General features: G+C 37.7%; 1 long non-coding RNA gene across 1 annotated transcript; it reads left to right on the top strand.

Moving 5' to 3' along the window:
- Positions 1-18,166: 18,166 nt before the first annotated feature.
- Positions 18,167-19,685, top strand: LOC109002457. The gene is made up of 4 exons (XR_001998008.2): positions 18,167-18,255; positions 18,350-18,443; positions 19,041-19,111; positions 19,197-19,685. It is a non-coding gene; the product is annotated as an uncharacterized LOC109002457 (long non-coding RNA).
- Positions 19,686-21,492: the final 1,807 nt, after the last annotated feature.

Raw genomic sequence — 21,492 nt, 5'->3', positions numbered from 1 at the left:
AACCATGGAGTGGCGACCATCGACGGCCCCAAGTGTTTCTTGAGACACGACACATGGAACACATGGTGTACCGAGGAGTATACTAGCAACTGCAACCTGTAGGCCACTTCCCTGATTCATTACAACACCTTGAAAGGACCAAAAAATCGTGGAGCAAGCTTGGAGTTTGGGCGTCGTTCAACACTATGTTGCCTGTATTTTTGGGGCCTATGGTATACCATGTCGTCTATTTCAAATTCTCGCATGGTGTTTTTTTTTATCATATTATTGTTTTCATTGATGCTTGGGCTACAGTTAGATTCCTTTTTGGGATAGCTACGATTCCATCCCTAATTTTGAGCTGAGAATCCACCCTAGCATTATGAGTAGTGCCTGCAACGTACTGTAGGAGAATGGGTGGGAGAAAGCCATAAAAAGTTTCGAAGGGGGTTAGCTTAGTGAAAGAGTAGAGGTTGGTGTTGTACCACCACTCTCCCCACACACCAACCTCCACTCTCCCCACGACAACTAGTTTATCTATTCCTTAATGCAATGGCTTGCAAAACACCTGAGGTACTGTTGGATACCTCGGTTAACCACATTTTCCTGCCCATCAAACTGAGGATGATAGGCATAGATGTATGCCAATTTAGACCCATTTAATCTAAACAAATCTTTCCAAAAAGAGCTTATAAAAATAACATCCTTGTCTGAAACTATGGTGGAGGGCATGCCATGTAACTTGAAAACTTGTGAGATGAACAAGTTGGTCGTTGCAGCTACTGTGTAAGGATGAGAGAAAGAGATGAAGTGTGCATACTTTGTAAGTCGATCTATCACCACCAATATCACTGTAAAACCCTTAGAGGATGGTAAGGGCTCTATGAAGTCCATTGAGATATCTATCCAGCTCCTCGTGGGGATAGTGAGGGGCTGAAGTAGGCCATCAGGGTGTAAAGCCTCAGACTTGCACTTCTGGCAGGTGGGACACTCCTTAAAATAGATCTTTATGTCATTTTTCGTTCCTGACCAATAAAAATAAGTCTTAGCCTTGTGAAGGGACTTTTGATAGCCAGCATGCCCCCCATAGGGGCTGTCATGCACATATTGTAAAACCTGTGTTTTGAAAAAAGAGTGTTTTGAACACTACCCTTGTTATAATTTTTGACATAACTCTGTGAGCTCCAAATTAATCTTATAAGAAGTTCTCAAGTCTTGTAGTCACATAGGGTCAAAATAGAAATTACAGCGAAAGAAACTTCCCATTTTGCCTCAGGTTGTCTAAATAAAGCATATGCTACCCTATTCTCCCTTCCCTTCTTGTATTCAATACTAAAATAATACCTCCAACAATTTACTGATCCATGTTTGTTGGGATGAAGTTCTAATTTTCTGCTCCAATAGGAATTTTAAGCTCTGGTGATCTGTCCTCACAACAAAGACCCTACCCAAAATATATGGCCTCCATTTTTTTTACTGCATAAACTAGGGCCAGCAACTCTTTTTCATAGGTTGATAGGTCTAGGGCCTTCCCTTTAAGGGCATGGCTGAGATAAGCCAATGGTTTATCCTTTTGCATCAAAACAACTCATATGTCTACCCCTGATGCATCACACTCTATGAGAAAGGGTTTGAAAAAATCTAGCAAAACCAGTACACGAGGCTCAGTCATCACTTTTTTTAATTCTTCAAATGCTTTAGAGGCCATGGTGGCCCATAAGAAAGAATTTTTCTTCAGTAAGGCAGTGGGCGGGGCAGCTATAGATCCATAATGCCATATAAACTTCTTGTAATACCCTGTGAGCCCCAAAAATCCTCTCAAGGATTTGAGAGAGTGAGGTATGAGCCAGTTAATCATAGATTTAATTTTTAAGGGATTTGCCTTTACCTCTTCAGCCGAGACTAGGTTTTCCAAATATTCAATCTCCTTACACCAAAATTTACACTTATTTCTTTTAGCAAAAAGTGAGTGAGCAGCCAAAGTTTTTAGCACAGTAGCCAAAGTTTTTAGCACAGTAGCCAAATGATTTAGATGTTCCTCTTTAGTCTTACTATAAATCAAAATGTCATAAAAAACTACAATTACGAACCTCCTTAGGTAGGGCTAGAATACCTCGTTCATTAGTCCATGTAATGTGATTGGTGCATTCGTTAGCCCGAAAGACATTACTAGGAACTCATAATGGCCATGATGGGTCTTAAAAACTATCTTTGGAACATCCTCCTCCTTCACCCGTATTTGCTGGTAGCCCAACCTCAAATCCATCTTAGAAAATATGGTTGCCCTATGTAGTTCATCACTGAGTTCATCAATTATCGGAATGAGAAATTTGTCATTGATGGTCTCCTTGTTTAAGGCTCGATAATCAATACACATTCTCCAACTACCATCAACCTTCTTTACTAACAATACGAGACAAGAAAATAGTGACTGGCTGACCCTTATCACCCTAGCAACTAGTAACTCCTGTACAATTCTTTCTATTTCTAATTTCTGATAATATGGGTACTTGTAAGGTCAATTAGAAATTAAGGTTGTTCCTTAAGTGTAATACGATGGTCACAAATTTTGTTAGAGGGGTAGCCCATTGGGTTCCTAAAAAATCCCCACTGTATTTCTTTAGAACCAATTCTAATTCTGGAGGTGTTGTTGTTTATATTTTTTCTTCTCTTATTTTTTAGATTTGGAGGAACACACCTCTCATTTCTACCTTAGTCAATTAGGCTAGCTCTACTTCCTCAAGTATGGGCGAGTGACTAAGGTTTAACCCCCTAAGCGTTACAGAACCTGTTGCACGAGTAAAAGTCATGGTAAGGGAGTTGAAATCCCATAAAATAGGTCCAAGGGTCCTCAACCATTGCATGTCAAGAACAACATCACATCCCCTTAAGGGTAACTGAAGAAAAAAAAAAAGAGTGGTAAACAAATGCTCTTGCAGCAAAATCTCAGCCCTTTCTAGCTTACCAACTCTTTTAATCAACTCCCCATTAGCAACCCTGGCCTCTATATGCTCCTTAGAATTGGGAGACAATTGAGCCTTAGGGATGAGGGTAGGGTCAAAAAAATTATGGGTGCTGCCGATATCTATTAAAATACTACTGGATGCCCTTTGATTTTGTCCAACACTCATAGTTCTGGGACTAAGGGACCCAACAATAGCATGCAAGGAAATCTTGGGTGCCTCCACCCTTAGATCCTATACAATTGCCCCTTCCTTCTCTAATAACTGATCCTTACTCCATTCCTCTTCAATTTCCCCCTCTAGATCAAACTCCATACCTTCCATAACATATAGCCTGACCGTTCTACATTTACGAGTGAGATTCCACTTTTCATTGCAATAGTAAGAAAGTTCACTTTCTCTCATTTCCTTCATTTCATTTGCACTCGCATTTGTGATAGGATTTTGTTCTTATAAGGGAATCATTTAAATGTTGAAACTTCCTTCCTAAACCCCACATGAGAGGAACCCATGCCTTTTCCCCCCACTAAAACCCCTGGAGAAGGAGATTGTACTGATTCACTATTTTACTAATCTTTATGGAGCTATTGACATACTACTCATGGATTTTGGTAAGGCCAGATGCTAAATTTAAATTGTGAGATTTTAGCATTCTTAGGGGAAGTCTAATCTCATCTTCGAGCCCACTAAGGAAACATCTGAGTTTGTAGTTCTCAGAGAGTCCCCTTAATATATTAGAGAGTACCTCGAATTGGGTCATATAAGTTGCCACCATGGTTGACTGTCTCAATCTAGTAATCGCCTCCATGGGATCATCATACAACGAGCTCCCAAATCTAACTTGCAAGGCCTGGACAAAGGCATTCCAAGTATGGAGACTACTTGCCTCTTCTGCATCCTGAAACCAAACTATGTTTTTTTTCAAGGAATGCCGATAGCCACCCACATAGCATCCTCGTCCCAAGTTTATTCCTGAAACCAAACTAATGCATCCCCTTCCATGTAAAATGAAGACATTAAAAACTTTTGATGGTCTGGCCGACTCTGGCATAGGATTTAAGGTGAAATAATGATTCATCTTGTGTGAAATCCATAATTTTCATGTGTTTTAATTCCCTATTATTGTGTTATTTTATTTATGATATTTTTTTAATTTATTTTGGTGTGTTTTTATTTTCGTAATGTTTTTATGGGTTGTGTGTGAGTTGTGTGTGTGTTTTTAATTAGGCCGTGTGTGTTCTGATTTAACCCAGCCCATGTGTGTGTGTGTTGTGTTAATTGGCCCAACTCGTGCGCAAGCTGTGAGCCTAGCCCCTTAGCATGCTAAACACCACCGTTTTGGAGGCAAACCCCTTAGGGTTTCATCTCTTCCTCCTGCGCCATGCCTTTCTTTTCTTCTCCTTTCTTCTTCTTTCTTCTTCTTCCTTCTGGGTTCTTCTTCTTCCAGCAGCTGTCGACAACATTTTCTTCCTCCATTCAATGCACGGCAACGCAGAAAAATTACATACCCCCATCACAGGCCACCACCTCCTTACCGTCCACCTCCTTCTTCCGTGAGCATCTCCGTGGCGTTGGGCATGGACTCCGTGTTGCGCTGTCAGCCGTCCGCGCCACATTCGTTCTTCTCCTCCATGGCTTGCTCTACCGTTTTCGTCTTCTCTACCCGAGTGACACTCGGCCACCTTCACTTCCACCTCCAGTTTCATTGGTTGCCCTCGTGTTGTTCGACAACGCCATCCCTCTACTATTATCAACCCGCCAATTCACCACGCCATCATGCACCATCACACGTCTCTTCCACGGCTTGTGAACCGTGTTAGTCATCTGCTATTGGAACCACCATACTTGGCCTATAAACAGGCCATGGGTTCCTCTATTAAATCCTCTTAGTTCCTCTTCCTCTCTCTCTTGTATAAGCCTTTTACATAGCTAGTGTTTAATGTGTTGTTCTAAGAATTTTGGTTGTTAATCCGAGAGCTTGAGGAGTTTTGCCATACTCTGTTTGTTCTAAATTTATGAAATTTCACTTGGTTTCTTGGTGAATTTTTGACTTGCCATGAGTTGAATTTCCATCTATTTTCCTAGACCGAATTCCCTTGAGAGAAAACTCACCAAAATTGTTGCTGTTTTGCCCTTGAATCATTGTTGCCACCGCTGTGCCACCACTTTTGGCAATACCTCCTTTCGCGCGATCTTCCAGAAAATTTCCATCTTCTTGTTTGTAATTTTTCAACACAAATTCATCAATTTTAAAATAACGTTATTGGTTTTTATTGATAAACTGTTGGTTTGTTGGAATTGCTTGGGCCGTTGAAGTGTTGTGAATAATTGCAGTTGGTGTTAATGTTGGGCCTTGAGCCGGATTTGGAGGATGAGATTACACGTGTAGTTGTGAAACTGTATAATTGTAAATTGTTGAGATTTTATGTAAATGAGATATTTAATATGTCATCCAATAATTGTTGTCATGCACATTTATTGTCTTAAATAAATTGTGCTATGAAATCACGTTATCTTTTTTGGAAATTGAGACTGATTATGTGGGTGCGTGTATATCATGACCCCAAGCTGATATGGGGCATTATCTCGGTGGAACTCCTCTGGTCACTCGAGAGTGTAACAGACTGATGTGACGTCCCCTGAGTTGTCGCAGGGCGACCACAGGAACAGACGCGACGGTAACGCTCTCGTACCGATTCCGTGACCTTTTAGCTAACGAGGTTAGAGGATGCTTGGCTATGTAAGCGCTGGGCGCAGAATTGGCTATGCTCGTTAAGAAGTCTCATGCGCGGACGTTACCCATAGTGTGACGATGAGAGCCAGGGTGTGCGGACGGTCTATAGGGGAGACCGTGATGCATGCATAATAAAATAATGGTTATGATTGGGCCAAAATGAGATTGTTGGCGTGAGTAATTAAAAGTGTATTTTTGAAAAAAAGAATGTGGTTTTATTTTCTACATATTTGTCCGTATGGAAACGTGTGATTATATTAATGTGTTTTAAATCTCTTGGATGTTGTTTTGGTTAATTACTTGCTGAGATGTCATAATCTCATTGTGGTGTTTTACCATACGGTTCTATTTTATGGTGCCATAGAGTCTGACGCAGAGCTCGAGTATGAACCCGAGGGATCGGCTCCGCCAAAAGCTTGAGTTGTTGATATGTTGATCAGTGTTATGGGATTTGTTTCCCTTATGTTATTTCTTGTCTTTAATTTATCTGTCGGATGACTGTATAAATCTTGTAATAATATTTTACTATTTTTGATCAATTCTGGTACTTAATAAAGAAAGACCCTTTTTATTTCTCCGGTGCGAATATGATTTTATACACCTATTGCATGTTGTACACACTGTGAGCACTGGTCGTTGGGATGCATGATTCGTGTGGTCATCATCCCAGTATCACGAACTCCATAAAAATAACACGTGAGGGTCGAGGGTGCCACACCTTGTACACCCACCCAGTGGGATTCTCCCCATCAAACCTGTTAATGGACCTAAATTACATCCCTGATAGGCTCCTGGCCCCTCAATCTATGACTCCTGGTCATGTCCTTCATTGTGGTGGTTCCATGAATGTTGGTGAGCCCCATTTAGGGATTCTAGCAAGAGCTTTTTGGCTAAATCCTCCAATGATTTATTATGGTGTTTTACTCTCTACTCTTGCAGGTCTTGGTGTTACTTCATTCCCATCACCAGCTTCTCAAGCTCATTGTATCGAGTTCTATCTCCCATTGTTAGTTGCCTAGTCTCCAAGATCTTACTGCTCTTATGCCTGATGATAAAGACCCAAATGCAATCAATAAGAAAATAATTGTAACAATAGAAAATGAAATCTGATTTTCGAGGAATCAGTACCTCCAAAGTGGCTAAATGCATGTGTATTCATTCATAAGAAAAGTTTTAGAACATTCCTCCAACTAATATCCTAGGTATAGTCACATTACATTGAAAGACGATAATACCCTTCATGAGCTGAGACCTAATAAATAAGTCTGAAGATGATAATATAAGCCCACCTGACAACTACCAACAATTGGATACAACTCCCAGTCCACGGCCCATGGCCCAACATAACACAAATTAACCTAAACTGAAAGTAAAGTTTTCAAAAGATGGATCTCCTTCGTTCTCTAGTTCACAAGTCAAAGGGTTAGAGGAAACCCTAGATCTGTAACATGTTGCTCAATCTGCTCCATCGCAACGTGTTCCTTAGTAGTGACTTGTGTTCCTCCGCCGCAGGTTGACGTCTCCACACTCCACCGTCCACTCCACGCCATAGGTAATAAGTTTTTAACACTGCAATGCCAATTCTAGCATTTGTTTTGCGAAATTCAAAATTTTTGTATCATATACAATACAAGATCTTCTAGCTAAATTCATGTGATTGGTTTAAGGCTCTATAAATTAGTGGATTTGATTAATCAAGATGTTGATTTTAGTGATGATGAGGAAGAGGAATCATTTGGGGTGGAAAAATTCATTGTACTTGCAATACTATATTTTCTTTTTTTTTTTACTAAAATCTAGCGTCATTCGCTTCGTGCCCACAAGTTCCAGTAAGAAGAAGTGCTGAGAATAAACTTATTTATGTAAGGAAAAAGTAAACCTATGAGTCAACTCAATTTGTATCTCCAATTACTGTAAATATGAAACAAAAATATCATTGAGGCTGAGTTTGGCAGAAGGAAATAAGGTAAATGGAAATGATCTCGAGTGTTTGACAGATAGGAAAATGAAAATCACATGATTTATTGAGAGGTCATTTCTAAAGTATTAACAACTTATGCCAACATCTTTTAGAAATATGAATAACTTCATTAATAATGGAAAGACGCATTTTTCATAATAGAAATGCTTTAATCAAACAAAACCCACAGGTATTAAGTTACTAACTGTAACTTTATAGATCGGAGATCCCCTTTTTGCTTTGTGCATTGAGATTGACGTGCATGCTATCGTGGTCTTTTTTATTTTACTTTATATAAGTATGCTATTGTGGTCTGTTTTGGAAATACAAACCATTTTATTGAAGCATTTTCGTTGTGCTGTTAGTTTGCTTGCTCATTATTTACAATAAAATATTGGCACTTTTGCTAACTTGCTATAGTTTTTATATATATATATATATATGTAAATATATAATTGTGTGTATATATATAATTTATTCATATAAAGACTATTATAAAATAGTATACTGAAATGTACTAGAATTGAAATATTCATTTCAATACCTCAACTTAAACACGGAATGAAATTCAAAACTTTGGTTTAAAAGCCAGATTTTATTTAGATTATTGATCACTTGCTCATGACAGGCCAGATACTTGTCCTTTTACGTTATTTCTTAGGATATTTCCATCTAGCAGCAATATAATAAAAGGAAAAAAAAAACAACTCTTCAAAACAGGAGATGATGTAATGATGGTGACACAAAATAAAAACGGAAGATCAAAATATTTTTATATTAATAAGACAACTTTCACCTCAAACAAGCAGGATTTTGTTTACCAATACGGAGATTAAAAAAAAAAATAGTAATACAAGCAATGTCAACGAAAGTAATACACCCAAATAAAGGGAATAAATGTATTGTCATGTTCTTTTTCTCTGTTTTTTTTTTTTATAAATATTGCCACGTAATTTCTAATCAAGCGTATGAGTGGTAGAACTTCATCTTTTGAGTTATTCTAAATGTTCTAAATATAATTACAAGAACTTTAGCCTGCATTTATTTTGTTGATCACATTGAACAAGATTATATATGCAAATGATTTCATTAAAATAACGATCAAAAGTACAATAAATGGAATTTGGGGACCACCCCAAAACTCTATACATAAGTGCTAATACAATGAAAGAAGTGTAAAAAAATGAGAAATAATAGTTGCAGTCGTGAGTGTGCAAGCGCCGCACAATCACTTTAAAAAAAATGAATAAATATAAGACCTAGAGGTGGGAGCGGGGGCGGGGCTGGGGGCAGGGTGTGGAGTTGAAACCACACCCCCCGCACCATGCGGGTAGCACCCCTATAATAGTATGGTTTAAGAGAGTAGATTTTAGTATGGTTTAAGAGAGGACCAACCATGAATGTAGTTTTTGATGTATTCTAAAAAAAGGTTTGCCAATGATTTCTACTACAGCCGTGAGAGGTTGCTGTAGATAGGGTTGCATCATATTTAGGCCAATTGTTGCGATTGAAGAGGGGTCTTTGTCTCTTATTCCACATACTTGGATACGAGAGTAAGTCAACCCTATGTTTTAAAGAAGAGAAATAATAATTACAGTCGTGAGTGTTTAAGTATTGTGTAATCACTTTAAAAAAAGTGAAAAAATACGGGATCTACATGAAAAAAATTAATTTTTTTAATAGTGGACTCCATTCTTTTTCAAAACGATTACATTACGTTTGTACACTTTATGGCTGTATGTAGCATTGCTCTTTAAAGAAAGCATCAGGAAAGAGGTTGCTGCTTCTAATGCCTCATATGTCACTAGTGAGCGAATGTTAAAAATTGCAGAAGCCACCAAAAAGTATCTCCTGGAAAACAAAGGTCCCTGTTTTTAAATCTACACATTAGAAATAAAAATTTGTAATCTGCACATTATTATTATTTTTCCTTTATTGGATGCTAGAGCCTTTGGGCTGTCCGATATTTGTCTGTTTGTTTCGTGAAAGGGTCTCTGTTTTGTTGATTTTTTAATGCTTCTCAATTTCTGTTATTTTTTCTGGTTTGTGGAAGTAGTCTGAGTAATGATTATAACCTTTTCTTTGAAACCGCAGACCAGTATGGTGTTTTCAGGCCTTATTTTTACTTAAAAAAAAAATTAAGAGTTAGGTTTGAATTAAGGATACAAAGTGAAACATATGTGTAGTTATGTACTTACGGGCTGGTTTGATTATATAAAATTAAATTATCTCAGATCATCTCATATAATAATTACAATTTTATCAAATTTTCACATAAAATATAATAAACAATTTAACGTTTTCAAATCTTAAAATAATAATATTATTAAAAAAAATTATAATAATATTTTATTCAACTTTCAACAAAACATCTTATCTCATTTCATCTGAACTGCGTAACCAAACGAGGCCGCAATTAGGTGTAAAATGAAAGGATGGCACTACAACCATCGATTTTGGTTCTCGATTAATATAATTCATCTTTTTTTTTTTATGCTTTTTTCTGCATTCTTTTTAATAACCTAAAATATTATTTTAAAAAAATTATAACATCATTAAAAAATATTTTTTAATCATTAAAAAAAATTTATCGAGAGACTTTCTCGAGACACAAAGCATTTCTCGAGCTCGTGGTGGGTAAACTGGTAAATGCGTATTTTCTTAAAAGTATCTATATGTCTCATAAACTTAACTAGTTCTTGGCCAAAAGTGCAAAACAAAGGTACCAAATCAATATGTATATAACCTTGTAGAAATTGTATTGTCAGTCTACATATGCTTTTAAAATTTAAAAAAAAAAACAAAAAACACCATAAGATGGTAATAGAGATAGAAACTAAATGAGAGAAATGATCTTAATATGAATCTTGTTGAAAAACTAGGAGGTGAAGATATTCATAATAAAGATAAATACATTATCAAATACTCATAATGTGGGATTAATATTGCAAAAATTAAAAAGAAAATCAATACATTTAATACTTTAAGACTTGTATTGATGTTATTTTGGAATTTTGTTTCCTATATATATATATATATATATATATAAAACTTATCTATATAACGACTATTCTGAAATAATACACCAAAACGTACCGATACTGACATATTTTGTTTTAATCCTTCGATCGGAACATTAACTGAAATGGAATTTAAACCTTTGGTTTATAGTTTGAAGGTAGCCGAAATGCAATAAATTGGCCATATTTCTTCTCAAATGGAGAAAAAATACATGAAAAGGGGGAGAGGGATGGAGGAGCCCCTCTCATATAGGCTCCTTTGACCCAATATGTAAACAAGAGTGGTTGCTGACCTCCACGACTAAAAAATAGGGAGTAAATAAGTAGTGTCATCCGTAACGACAATGTCAAGTCTCATATGTAAATTCTCATTGCTCTCGCATTCTTCACCTACTTTAATCTATACTTGTTTTGAACATATCCTATGCATTGGTATTTTTAAATATAAGCATGAATAGAGGTGTAGAACTGGGCCGGATTTTTTTCTAATTTGGTCCGAAATTCAGAATTCGGGTGTATTCGGGCGGTTATTTGCTAAATTACACCCGGGTGGTTGAGAGAAACATGGATCCCGCACATGCTTCCAAAAATCCCTTACGTGCTAATGCACCAACTACATTTGCCCCAAAAAGCTGAAATGTAGTTATTGAGATCGAGTTACCATTTTTTCCCATAAGTTGTTAGCCCTTAAAGAAGATCATCATCCTTATACCAGAATGCATTTGACTTGGGGAAAAATAATAATGAGTAGCATTAAATAAGGAAAATAAATGTCCACAAAATTCCTGTTAGGTTGATATTTTTATACTTCACCAATGCTTACCTTTGGATTCTGTCTGTGATTGTAAAGTTTTAGTGTTGACATTATGCACTTGATTTGATATTGTTTCAACTTGTGTTGCAATGAAAGAAATCAATTTCCTCCCCAATTTCAGATTCAAGATGTGAAGAGTAGTAGAATTGTATTAGTTTAATTAATTATGATGTATTATTTTTTTTTTGTTATTTATAAATTAATATTTTACATTGTGATGTAACAACAATATTATTTATTTTGCATTGTTATTTATTTTGTTATTTATTTTAAAAAAAACTTTTAAAAGTGTTCAAATTATTATTATTTTTTAAAAAATTTGGGCAATTTATACATGATATCATAATTTTTTAAAAAAAGTGCTATAAAAATATTTTTTAAAGTTTAAACAATTTTTTATTTTTATTTTAAAAAGTATTAATAAATTCAGATTAAATTCGGTTACAATCCGGTACTTGGATTTATAGCCAGAAAAGGGAAAAAAAATTCAAAAATCTGAATTCTTAGATTGAATTCAGTTGTTCGCCTGGATTATTTTCGAATTTTAATCCGGGTAGATAACCGTCCTATTTTTAGAATCCGGATCCGGATCTAGTTATGGCAGAATATCTGTATTCGGTTGCACACCCCTAAGCATAATGTAATTTTTAAAATTACTAAGAAAGTTATGTATAGATGAGTTTCTTGAGATTTTGTAAAACGGCGAGATCTTAAAAATTAGGTACAACATGAGAGAGTTTTTTTATATATGTTTTTGTTAGAGTTTGTAAAAGTAGTGTTGCCCATTGAAAATATAAGTACAAAGAATGAAACTAATTTTTTTGTGAAATGCTTTACATTTTAGATTTTTTATAAATTGTTTATGTATATTTATTTTTTAGGAAAATCAAGACAACTAATTAAATAAATTTCTATAGAGATGATGATGTTTTGGTGTCTAAAATATATTTAAATTGGAAGAGGACAATAAATAAATAAAAATTATCGTAATTTTGAAGAAAACAATCACTGCCCAACCCACGACCCAACAATTATTAGAAGTGCGGAGAGAAATTAAGTTAGATATAGAAATGATTTCATCTTATCTTATTATTATAATTTTATAAATTTTTATATAAAATATAAGAAAACTCTTGCTGCAGTCGCCCGGGGGGCAAACGGTTCCGACATGGACAAAATAAAAATGCACCGTTTTAACGAAATAACAACGCATCGTTTCAATGAGTTTGGTTCATTTTCAACGTTTTCCCAGATCTACCCTACCTCCTTCGATTGCCCTCTCTCTCTTTTTTCTCTCCCTTGAAGATGATTTCCATTTCGCCGTCGTCAAGATTCTCAGTGTTTCTCTCCCTCAAATACTAAGACCTCTCTCCCCAAGACAAATAAACAAGTGTCGGTTGTTATATCCAGGATTTATGTGATAAATCTGGCACTTCGAGTAGCCAGCCACTCCACTATTGCTCTCGGCAATGTTTGAGATAAATTCCTTGATTTTCATTCATGATAACTGGGCCTTTTAATAGGCTGTTTACAGATGAGAAAAATAAGGAAACAGGTGCAAATATTAAGGACTACTACGCATGGACTGTGCGTGACCCATTTAATCCGCACGGACTGGTGCGTGACCCGTTCAACTAAAACCCACGATTTAACAGCCCATAGACTAAGTCAGCTGGGCATACAAGACTGAAATTACCCTCAATTAATAAAGTAAATTGCATAATAAATTAACAAAAACAAATATTGAATTCGGGCGTGTAACACAACCCCTCTCTTCAGAAGAACTCGCCCACGAGTTCGGGATATGTCTTGCGCAGCTCTTCCGAGTCCACCCAGGTCGCATCCTCTTCGTTGGTCCCCTTCCATTGCACCAGGAAGTCAACCCCGGCTCGGTTCCCCTTTCTCTTGAGTCTTCTCTCTATTATCTTCTCGGGTTCGGGAATCATGGCGCCATTCTCCATCACTGTCGGTAACCTAGGGTTAGGGTTTATTTGATTCCCAATCTTCTTTTTGAGGCAAGATATGTGGAATACCGGGTAGATCTTAGAACCTTTGGGTAGATCTAGTTTATAAGCAACTTTCCCTAGTCTTTGAACGATTTGAAAAGGCCCGAAATATCTTGGTGAAAGTTTCAAATTTCTTCTTACCGCTACCGTCATTTGCCTATACGGTCTCAATCTTAAATAGACCCAATCCCCCACACTGTATTCTTTTTCTGTTCTTTTCTTGTCTGCGTACATTTTCATTCTCCTTTGAGCTTCTTGCAGGTTTTCCGTGCCAACGTGAGGATGAGGTCTCGGCTTCTCATTTCTTCTTCTACGGCTTGTACTGCCGTGGTTCCTGGTTCATATGGGAGTAGGCGTGGAGGTTCTTGCCCGTAGACTATCTCAAAGGGGGAAAACCCAGTGGATGAATGCTTTGAGGTATTGTATGTCCATTCGGCTAGAGCTAACCAACTAGCCCAATCTTTGAGCCGGTCACTGGTAAAGCACCTGAGGTAACCCTCTAACCATTTGTTCATTACTTCAGTCTGTCCGTCCGTTTGAGGATGGTATGCCGAGCTCATCAGTAACTTGGTTCCACTTAGATGGAAGATTTCCTTCCAAAAGTTGCTTGTGAATATTGCATCTCTGTCACTGACTATGCTCTGTGGTATGCCGTGCAATTTAAAAATATTTTCCATGAATGCTTTTGCCACTGTTGTTGCTGTGTATGGATGTGCAATTGCTATGAAGTGACTGTACTTGCTGAATCTGTCTACTATCACCATAATGACACTGTATCCCTTGGATTGAGGCAGTCCCTCTATGAAATCCATGCTGATATCCACCCACACTTTGCTTGGTATTGGCAAAGGCTGTAAAGCCCCAGCTGGTTTGAGATTCTCTGTTTTGTTTCTTTGGCATACCTCGCATTCTCTTATGAATTTCCTGATGTCCTTTCTCATGCCATGCCAAAAAAATTCTCTCTTGAGTCTAGAGTGAGTCTTCTGTGAACCAGTATGCCCTCCTATGGGGCTGCTATGGAATTGCTGCATGACTTGCTCCTGCTGTCTCTTGAGAGTTCCCAAGTGTAGCCTCCCTTTATAAAAGAGGAATCCTCCTCTAATCTGATATTTGAGGGGATCGATTTTACCTTGATGGTAGTAGTTGAGTAACTGCTGCAGCTGTGGATCTTGTTGATATATTTGACGGAGGTCCTCCCACCAATTAACCATCACCATGCTTATTGCCTTGGCTTCCCCCTGGTTAGTCACGGCTACTTCTTGGTCTGAATTGTTGCTTTGATCTGGCAGCCTGGAAAGAGCATCTGCTACTTTATTCCCTTTGCCACTTCTGTACTCAACACAAAAATCAAAGCCTAACAGCTTTGTTAGCCATTTTTGTTGAAAAGGTGTTCCAACTTTCTGCTCCAAAAGGTATTTTAGGACTTGTTGATCTGTCCTTATCTTAAAGCTGTGGCCCAACAAGTAATGTCTCCATTTTCGAACTGCTAACACGAGCCAAAAATTCTTTTTCATAAGTGGATAGAAACAGATTTTTACCTTTTAAAGCTTGGCTTAAATAAGCTAATGGCCTCCCTTCTTGCATTAGGACAGCTCCCAACCCATTTCCAGAAGCATCACATTCGACTATGAATGTTTTGGAAAAATCAGGTAATCCGAGTACGGGTGGAGTCACCATGGCTAACTTCAATGTTGTAAATGCTTGGCTGGCTTCCTCACTCCACTTAAAGGAATTTTTCTTGAGTAATGCTGTCAAAGGGGCTGCAATACTTCCATACCCCTTTACAAACTTCCTGTAATAGCCTGTTAAACCCAAAAATCCCCTTAAAGCTTTAGGATTCTTAGGTACAGGCCACTCCATTATTGCTGTAATTTTTAGTGGATCTGCTTTAACTCCTTCTTTGGAGATTACATGGCCCAAATACTCCACCTCCCGACACCCAAAAACACATTTGGAAGCTTTAGCATACAGCTGGTGCTGTTTTAAAATTTCTAAAACAGCCTTAAGGTGCCCCACGTGTTCCTCAACAGATTTGCTGTATACGAGTATGTCATCAAAAAAAACTAAAACAAATTTCCTGAGGTATGGCCTGAATATCCCGTTCATCAACCCTTGAAAGGTTGATGGAGCATTGGTGAGCCCAAAGGGCATCACTAAAAATTCATAATGTCCCTCGTGTGTACGAAAGGCAGTTTTTGGCACATCCTCAGATTTCATCCTGATTTGATGATAGCCCGACCTCAAGTCAAGTTTAGAAAAGAGTTCAGCGCCATTTAATTCATCCAACAACTCATCTATATTAGGGATGGGAAACTTATCTTTAATGGTATCTTTGTTGAGGGCTCGGTAATCAATGCACATCCGCCAACTCCCATCCGCCTTCCTCACCAAAAGAACCGGTGAAGAATATGGACTTTGGCTTGGTTGAATGATCCCAACTTTGAGCATCTCCCTGACCAGCTTCTCAATCTCTTCTTTTTGGTAATATGGGTACCGATAGGGTCGAACACATGTTGGTTTGGCTGTCTCTTGTAGTTGGATCTGGTGGTCATGACTCCTAGGAGGTGGGAGCCCATTAGGTTCTGCAAACACTGTTTTAAATTCTTTTAAAACAGCTTGTATGGCAGGTTCTACTGGTACATCCCCTTGCTGGTCCTTGATCTCCATAAACTGCAGCCATACCCCTCTTCCTTCTGTGAGGGCAGCCTTGCTCAAGCTGTGTTCCTCTTCTATGGTTTTCTCGGGTAGTTTCAAGCCCTGCAGAAATAAACTCTCCCCTTCCACAAAGAAACTCATACTCAAATCAGCAAAATTCCACTGAATTGTACCCAAACTCCTTAGCCAATCCACCCCTAACACAACATCACAGCCTCCCAATGTTAATAGAAACAGGTTGGCTAAAATATTACAGCTTTGCATCTTTAAAAGTACTGCCTTACAGCAACCAAGGCAAGGGAGGGTGTCTCCATTGGCGACTTGGACTGCCAAGTGGCTTTCTTCCACTGGTAGTTTAGCCCTCTTTGCTACATTTACATCAACAAAACTATGTGCACTACCGGTATCTATAAGAACAATAACTGAGCAGGTGCCAATTTTTCCAACTAACCTCATGGTTTTGGGAGAAGGTGCTCCAGCAATGGCATGCAATGATATACCCAGTAATTCAGCTTGCTGGACAGCAGGTATATTTTCTGTCTCTAATTGGTTTAATGTTTCTTCTTCTTGCAATTCCTCTTCTTCTTCTCTTTCGAATTCCATCCCTTCCAGTAAGTAGAGTTTAGGCCTGCTGCATTTATGTCCTTGATGATATTTTTCATCACAAAAATAGCATAAACCTTTATCCCTTCTTTCTTGCATTTGATTTGGACTTACACGCTGTATGGGGTAAGGATTTCTTATTTGAAATGGTGGTTGGGGTCTCGGGTTTTGAGGGGCTGGTAGTCTAAGTATGGGATTTGGGCCCGGTAATCTGGGTATGGCATTTTGTCCAGGTAATCTAAGTGGTGCGGGTTTAAAAGATGGTGCATGATGATTATTTTGAGCTTGAGGATTTCGATAAAAACTCTGTTTTCTAGTTACTTCTTCCTCTTGTAACCTAGCTAAACCAAAGGCTGCCGCAAGGGTATTTGGTTTGAACATGGTAACAATGATTCGTAACTCATCTTTTAAACCACTTAGAAAAGTACTTATGCGAAATTCTTCACTTACCCCACTTATTTTGTTGGATAGGTTCTCAAAAGCTGTCTGATACTCCTCCACACTTGCTGTTTGCTTTAGTTTGGTGAATGCACCTACTGGATCCTCATACGCTGAAGGCCCAAACCTGGTGCGAAGAGCCTCCAAGAAGTCATCCCATTTTGCCACTGGACTTGAATCTTTCAGCCAATAATACCAAGTCAATGCCTTCCCTTCCATGTGAAACGAGGCAATTTCCAGCTTGTGATCTTCCGGAGTTTCAAAGTAATTGGAGAATTGCTGCGCCTTCAAGATCCATTCACTGGGATCTCCTCCATCGAAGCGAGGAAAGTCCAACCGGAGGGATCTCGCTTGGATGCCTCCTTGTCCAACAAACAAGGGATTAGCATTTATTTTTGTATTATTAGAACTCCCTTCCCCTGAACTAAGCCTGGTTGTAATTTGTACCAAACTATCATAACTTGAAGCCAAGTTATTGAGCTGCTGTAATACGCCATCTATCAGCATTCCATGTCTGGATTGCTCCTCCTTTAGTGCAGCTATATTTGCCTGTAAATGATTTACTGTTTCGGACAACTGTGACAGTCGTGTTCCTTCAGCCATGTCGCAGGAACGCGGCTCTGAGACCACTTTTGTTATATCCAGGATTTATGTGATAAATCTGGCACTTCGAGTAGCCAGCCACTCCACCATTGCTCTCGGCAATGTTTGAGATAAATTCCTTGATTTTCATTCATGATAACTGGACCTTTTAATAGGTTGTTTACATATGAGAAAAATAAGGAAACAGGTGCAAATATTAAGGACTACTACGCATGGACTGTGCGTGACCCATTTAATCCGCACGGACTGGTGCGTGACCCGTTCAACTAAAACCCACGATTTAACAGCCCATAGACTAAGTCAGCTGGGCATACAAGACTGAAATTACCCTCAATTAATAAAGTAAATTGCATAATAAATTAACAAAAACAAATATTGAATTCGGGCGTATAACATCGGTTCCCCAAAACGAAGAAAACATAAGCAGCCAAAGTCACTTGTGAAGATATCACACTCACTAAAACAATCTCTGGAGTCAAGGTTTGGCTTTGTTAGGTTTTTATGGTGTGCCTTTGGTCGAGAGTGTTTAGAGACTTACCGTAAGGTTTTTGTTTTTTTTGGTTTGGAGCAATAGATGACCGAACGATTGGGGACCAATTGAGAGATCACATGGGTAAGATTTCATTACCAGATGGAGGGAGGTAGCGTCTCTAGACTTACTTGTTCTGGTACTGTTCATTTCCTACGTTTCTTAAAGTGATAGGGTTTTTTTGCATGTAAATTAGAGCAAAGATATTTGCTTGGTTTGCTTTCAAATGGTGAGTTTACTTTCAAATCGTTACACAATTTTTTTAACCTATAGCTTGACTGGGTACGTACTTGGCACAAAATATAAATGTTTAATGGGTAGTCCCTAAATTGATTGAAAAAATAGTTCATATTTTTCTTTAAATTTTTTTGGGGCGTTCTGGTTGTATCTGGATTCTGGGCATGTGTGCTTGCATAACTAGTTTGAGAAATTGGTTTTACTGTCATTTAGTTGTGTTGGTAGGTAAATAAACTTTACATTATTTAATAGAAAAGGGATACATTTTGATTTTTCGGTACTCAATTATAAAAAAATTAGAAAGTTCAACCCTTTTCTATATGCATATCTATTTTTATTAGTAAGACAACCACTTATTTAGAAAAAAAATTATTAATAAGATAACCGCCCTTTAGTTTATAGGCTTACTTGTTTATGTAGTATTATATTAATGAGAATCTGTTCTCCAAGTCAATTTGGTTAATCTAGATCTGCTTGTGCTCCCTGCAAATATTTTTAGGAGATAAAAACAATGGAACTTGTCGAGCCAACTGGCTGGGTTTATCTATCTTTGTCTGGTAATGATCCTAGGTAAGTGACTGAAGCCATTTTTATGTGTTCTATTTTTTCTGTTTTTCTCTCAACCGCTCGCATATTAATTATCTTTCCTTCCTAGAAATGATCCAATCCTTGCATTTGAGAACTTCAGAAATTCCTATGAAGAAGCTGTAGCTATTGACTATTATTGATGTAAGCCATGTTAGAGCTAGAAAAGGCTAATCTACTGATAGTCATAGCTTAGTAGAAATGGTTAGAAAGGGAAAGATCAATCAAAGACTCAAATGCTTGCAAGACATTGTCCCTGGATGCTATAAGAGCCTGGTGATGGCAGTGATGCTATAAGAGCAGATGAGATCGATAAGAGAGAGATGATGCTATCCAACGCTAATGAGGAGGTTTTGTAGAAGGAGTTGGTGCTTCTTGATTATGTATTTCAGATTGTAAAATGGTGTTCAGATTGTGTATTTTAGATTTTAAAATGGTAAAATGGTGTTTAGATTGTGTATTTCAGATTGTAAAATGGTGTTCAGATTGTGTATTTAAGATATTATTAGTTTTGCAAATGTATAGTATCTTTGGTGCTTTATTCTATCTAGGTCTAACTCCATTTCCCTCTTCATCAGTTTTGACTTATCCAATATGTGTATGATGTCTTGAATTCTAACTGAGTAGAATTTATTGTGAGTCATCAAATCTTATTTCATAGGATTCTATGATTCTCTTAGGATGTATGAAATCTGATATACTGCAAACAGAGTCCAAACTAGAAAAAAAGAGGTGAGAAGGAGAAATTACTTGTTAATTTTGTTTATTTTGGTACTTGCAAAACCAATCACTCATTCACTGGAAAGGCAAGTGTTTCATTATGGTGCTGCCCCCTCCTGTTGGGAACTTTGAAAATGTCATCTGATAATTTGTTCACACTTCACTGGAGAGATACAAGAAAAAATAGAAGTCTCCATCTGAGAGTTCATCACCAACTCAAAAGTTGATATGCACTTATCCAAAGACAAATCTGGATATGCAAATCTGGAATGACATTACAACCCTTCATCCAAAGAAAAATATTACCATAAATGTACCTATAAAATTCATAAAGATTCATAAAACTCATAAAATTCCCTGAAAATTTCCTAAAATACATTCAATACACAACGATAACATTCAATACATAAAAATTCCCTGAAATACATTCAAACATAAAAATTCCTTGAAATACATTCAATACACAAAATACATTCAATCCCAATGAATTATATTTGATACAAAAAAATGCATTCAATCGAACTATATTCAATATGCAAAAATCTTGTCCATCCCAAGGAATTACATCAGTTGTGATCCATCCAACCCAAGTTGTACCGGTTGTGATCCATCCAACCCAAATTGCATCTACAACAAATAATATGAAATTATTAACCGTGATTTTGATACTAGTATTAAAGTATAAAAATATTAGAAATATTACACTTTGTTAATTCTCAAAACACTTTTTTGACTGCAAATGAGTTCATTGAGTTCTTCTGTGAATTGGTTGTGCCTAGACTTTCGATCATTGCCAAGCAAAGGTGAAAGAATTGAATTATCCTTACTACTTTGTAAAGCTTGAATACATGGAATTCTGATATGCATCTAATTATTTTAGGGAATGACCAGCAGATCTCAAAGAAGGGATTGCTAGTTTAATATTTGTTGCTTCAAGGTGCTCAAAAATTAGAGAACTAGTGGCAATTAGGAATATTTTTGAGAAGAAATATTAGAAAGAGAATGAACAAATTGCCAATATTTTAAGAAAACTTTTAGATGCAATCTTACACAATAGATTATAAAGGAGAATGAACAAATTGCCAATATTGTAAAGTTAAATCATAAAAATGAACTAAAACAACTTTAAAAGTAGCACTGTTCATCCGGGTTGGATTTTTTCCCGGCCCGGTCCGAAACCCGGAAAACCGGATTCCTGTTTGGGTTCCGGCCGGGATCAAAATGGATCTGGAACCCGGATTGCGAAACCAGGACCAACACGGTCCGGGTACGGGTTGGGGACCCGGGTACCGAGTTAAAACCCAGTACCCGGGTCTTTTAAAATAATCCCGTGTGTTTGCCTGTTTCCCCCCCTCGACTCACCTCTCTCTCTCTCTCTCTCTCTCTCTCTCTCTCTCTCACGTTGCGTTGCGTTGCGGCAAAAGCAGAAGCCCTAGGTCCCTAGCCGCCACCATCGTGACCCCATCGCCGCATCTACTTCGTCGTCGCCCTATCTCTCTCGCCGTAGACCTTTGCCTCTAGGTCTTTGTTCCGGTACTCACTCTCTCGCTTGCTCGACGAAGAAACCCTAGCCTACCTCCCTCAGTGCTGACGAAGAAACCCGCCTCATCCTCGTGACCCAAGGTTTGTTCTCTGCAATTTGGGTC

Source organism: Juglans regia, chromosome 7 (assembly GCF_001411555.2).
Source record: "Juglans regia cultivar Chandler chromosome 7, Walnut 2.0, whole genome shotgun sequence".
Classification (NCBI taxonomy): Eukaryota; Viridiplantae; Streptophyta; class Magnoliopsida; order Fagales; family Juglandaceae; genus Juglans; species Juglans regia.
Note: the sequence above shows the minus strand (reverse complement) of the source record. Positions and strands in the feature narration are given on the sequence as shown.